Source organism: Bactrocera latifrons, unplaced genomic scaffold (genome assembly GCF_001853355.1).
Source record: "Bactrocera latifrons isolate USDA-ARS-PBARC rearing strain unplaced genomic scaffold, ASM185335v1 scaffold_707, whole genome shotgun sequence".
Taxonomy (NCBI): Eukaryota; Metazoa; Arthropoda; class Insecta; order Diptera; family Tephritidae; genus Bactrocera; species Bactrocera latifrons.
In genome coordinates this window covers 94,992-99,906 of record NW_017537387.1, presented here as the reverse complement: position 1 = coordinate 99,906, position 4,915 = coordinate 94,992, and positions in this window count along the sequence as shown.

Here is a 4,915-nt window from a genome sequence, read left to right as displayed (position 1 = left end):
CAGATGGGTTTGAACTATTGAAATTAATTTTGCTAACAATAGAGCACCATTCAGTTCAAGCCGTGGCAGGCTGAGTGTCTTCAAAGGTGCAACTTTGGCTTWGRCTACCAAGAGGTGTGCAGAKATTTTGTTATCGTACTGTGTGCGTACGTAAATTGTTTGGCAATAAGCCTTTTCAGAATCATCACAGAAACCGTGTAATTCTATATTAATGTTAAGGGTGAAATTTACCGATCGAGGGATTCGAATTTCGGATATAGTATGCAACTTGTTAGCAACTTGTACCCATTTTGTTAAACGTACAGGTTTTACCTGTTCATCCCATTCAGTGCCATCTTGCCACAATTCTTGAATGAGGATTTTTGTTGTACTGGCCGGTCTTTGTTGTACTGGCCGTTTCAAATTTAAGAAAATTTGTATCTAATAGGTCTTCCTTTTTTATGTTTTTTATTATTTCGTGATGATTTGATGTAATTTTCTTTAAGGGCAATCCCGCTGAATTTAGTGCTTTGATCACTTGAGATAGTGATTCGCACGCTAATGACAGATTGTGGCTACCTGATAAAATATCATCAACATATGTTTGTGTTTGTAATACAGAAGTTGCTAAGGGCAAAGTTGTTTCACACGTTTTTGCTAATTCATGCAGTGTCCTGATCGCTAAGTAGGGTGCGCAATTGATGCCAAAGGTGACGGCKTTAAGTTTGTAGTCGCTGATTGGACTATTACTTGATTTGCGGAAGACTATCCGCTGGAAATCGTGGTCATCTTTATGTACTAGAATTTGTCTGTACATGCAGTATGAGATCAGGTTGTAAGGTTGGGCCAGTATATAGTACGTCGTTGAGTGATTTAAATGAGCTTGTACAGTTTGAGGCATTGAAAACTACTCGTACTTTTGTTGTGATTTTCTCAGGTCGTATTACTCCGTGATGTGGCAGATAAAAAGATAAATATCTACCTTTAGATACCTTTTCATATGGTACAGCTTTTTCCATATAATTCAGGTCTAAATATTCATCCATCACATTATCATATGCTGATTTGAGCTCACTTTTCCTTATCAGACTTTTTTCCAAGCTTAGAAACTGCTGGAATGCTGATATTCTGGAGTGACCTAGAGCTATAGAATCTGGGAAGGTAGGTTTGAAAGGTAGTCGCACAACATAACGACCATCTTCGTTTCTTGTAGTTGTGGACTTATAATAGGCTTCGCATGCCTGGTCTTCTTCTGAGAGCTGAGTAGTCTCAGGTAATTCTTCGACTTCCCAGAATTTTTTGAGTTCATCATTTAAATATTCGTTTGAAATATTTTCAACTTCAGTTGTAAAAGAATTAATTTGTGACTTGGCCACGTAATATCCACCCAAAGATTGTATTTTGGGCTAACAATTTACTGGATATTTTTTCTATACCTTCAAGCATTATTTGAGGTATCAAGTCACTACCTAGTAACAAATCGATTTGTGATGGGGTATGGCAGTTGGGATCTACTAATTTAAGATATGAGTATTTTTCCCATAGCTTTTTATTTACTTCACAGCTTGGAAGCAAATTTGTGAGTTGCGGTAGAACAATTCTTTTTCTATCGATGTTTAATAGCGATAACCGCAGTGGGTAAAAGAATTTTGCTTTCATTTTCTGAATGAAGAGCTTGAATTTTTGCTGCTTTAGAGCAACATGGTTGTTCTTCCCTTTTTTCGGGATTTGAGATTTCGGTGTTATCATTTTTAGTTGTAGTGACTAACCCGGTGGTTTTATGAAATTGATTTTCCTTCGTATTTTGAAAATTTGTAATATGAAGCAATGAGTGATGACTTCGTTGAGAGTACACACAATTAAACTTGCTTTCACAGTCTTTTGTCCCGTGAGAATTGGACAGACAGTTGATGCAAAGTTTAKATTGTCGGACACGATTGTTCCTATCTGAAACCGACATTTTTTTGAACTTCTCGCAAGATCTTATATTGTGACCTCCTTTACATATTTCACATAATGATTGCCAATGATTTGTCATAAATATTTGGCTTCTATAAGAGTGCCTATTATATTCCATATTATTGCTGGCTTGGGGTTTAAAARAGTTTTTATTCGACTCATTTTGGTTAYTTTTTGCCTTGACTATTTTTTTGTCAACTCGCTCAGCTATTTCGTACTGAGTTGTTAAAAATTCTTTCATTTGATGCCGCTTTGGCGATTTCTTTAAAATTGTTATTTGGTTGTCTACCAATACTCTTTCATTTTCGTACTTTTCGAGCAGTGCTTCCCAAGCCAGATTGAAGTTTTCGTCATTTAAAGCGAAACGCTTCACGATACTGCCTTCTTCCCCTTTTGTTTTGTACCTGAGATGGTACAGCTTTTGAGCTCGTGAAAGTTTCGGATGGTTTATGTATACGGCAGTGAACATGTTCCAGAAGGACAGCCATTGCTCATAACCTCCGTGAAAAACTTCAGTATCACAAACTGGCACTTTCAAGAATGTACCTGTATATATTTCTTCCTTTTGAGTCGTAACTATTGTCGGGGGAGGAGTAGTGGCTCTACATGGCCTTAATAAATTTATTTGGTCCAATATCATTGCCTTCGTAATTTCATATTGTTCGAKGCAGTTTTCATATTTAGCTGACGCCGAAGCTTTTATGTTTTCTGGGAGTTCAGCATCGTCAGTATCTAGTACTGTATCGTATGCTTCCAGAAGGCGTGCCCATATGCTATCTATACTTTGAATTTTTAAATTTAGAATCGATTCTGTGTTATMATTAAAAGGGGAGGCAGTAAATCTGGTGCAGTATTTAACAAAACTCTCACTTTCAGTTATGAACCTTGACGCTGAATTATCTTTGGTTCTTTTTTGTTTGGCACCCTGCTTTGAGCGTGTAGCTTATGCAGGTGTGCTTTGTGATTTATCATCATCAGCCATTTTTGGAATTTCTAATAATTGAGGTGTTCTTGGTTTAAACCTCTTTTGAGCTTTTGCAAGCTTTGAGAATGGAAATATTGTGCTTTGAAATATAATTAAAAAATTGGTAATATGAGCAAATGTGTAAATAAAAATGACAAGAAAAATAGATTTGAAACTTTTATTATTAATTAATTGAATGATATAATATAAATTTACGAAATTTATGAACACGTATTCACCGCATAAATTGTCAAAATCAAATAATATTTGTATATTGTATAATTATTATTATTAATATTATTTTTTTTTTTTTTTTTTACTGTGTATTATTTAAACGTATCTGCGAAATATTTTCGTTTAATTTGTATATTAATCCTTGGTACGTGTATTTTGAGATAAGAACGTAAAAGGAAGGAAATAACGCAAAAATCTACGTATGTATGTATATAATTATATGCATATAGTAATGCTTAATGTTTGTGTGTTCTTTTGTTTCCCTTGTAGTTTCGTACAATTGTCACATATGTACATATGTATGTAATACGTATGAATATGCAATATAACGAAATGCGCGGAGAATAAGTAAACAATTTTTTATATATTCGTAAATATGTCAATATTTAAGTATATACGTATGTATGAAAATGTTTTTTTTTTTAATCTGCATACGTTAGTCAAAAGGAACGCGAAAAAGAAATTACTATAATTACCCGATGTACACACATACAATATACTATAAGTATGTATATATGTATAAATGCGCATACGGAAATATGTATTTTAGTAAATTTTAATTTTCCTATTTTTGGATATGGATATCCTCCGTGTACATATACTTGATTTTGTGTTGTCCCGTTTTTAGTTCGTTGACCGGGGTAATAATTATATTTTGTATATTATATATACGTTTTTATTGGTACGTTGGTATATATTGAGAGAAAGAGAGATGTAAGAGAGATAAAGGAGAAATTGTTTGTTCGCGATATACATTCATATATGTACATACATAAATATCCACAGTAATTTTGTTGTTGGTTTTTTTTTCTTCTGCCTTTGCTTATATATTAAAGCGATCCTGCTTGTTGCTTTGTTAGACCAAGGGGTATCACCAGAACTTGCAAGTAAGAATTTTTGACTTTGAAAATTTGATTTGGTTTTTTTTTTTTTTGTAGTGTGTTTGGAGACACGAAGTAAGCTTTAAGGCAGGTAGTTTAACAACAATATTTTGCCAAATTTTTGATACAGTTGACTTATGTATGTATGTACTGTATGTACCATATGTCTATGTATATATGTACGTTAATTACGGAATATAATATTTTCCGCCCAAAGTTTACTGACCCATAAATTTTTGTATGTATATATGTGCACATGTGTATGTATGTATGTATTTTTCCCTTTTTTTTACAACTGATTATATTTATTTAGATATGAACATATGTATGTAATTGCACTTCTTTTTTTGCTCGCCTTTGCTTTTTTATTATAGGCGATCCAGCTTGTTGCTTTGTTAGCCCAAGGGGTATCACTTGCAAGTAAGAATACTTGACTTTGAAAATTTTTTTTTTTTTTTGGAAAATTATAGTGCGCTTGGAAACACAAAATAAGCAGTCGGCAGGTACCTGAATATATATTTCGGTACCTATCTACAAACATATATGTATACCGAACTGTATATATTTTTTAAGTAAGGTTTTTTATAAGTAAGGTTATGCTGTATTACAGCTCGAACTGTATATTAACATACATACAAATATGCATAGATAATTATTTTAAAAATTTAATCGGAATGGACTCACTTTTTCTTCCGCCAAGGGTTTATGGCTAGCAATACTTATGTGTATGTATCTCTTCGTTCTTTCTCTATTCTTCTTCTCGTTTTGTCTTCTTGCTTTATTTTTTCCTTGTTTGATGTCTTAGGTGTTGAGGTTTTGTTCTCTTCCCACGTTGCTTATAATCCTTATCTCCTCTGCCGTATATTCTGGAGTTGTTTTTTTGTTTATTTGTTTTTTT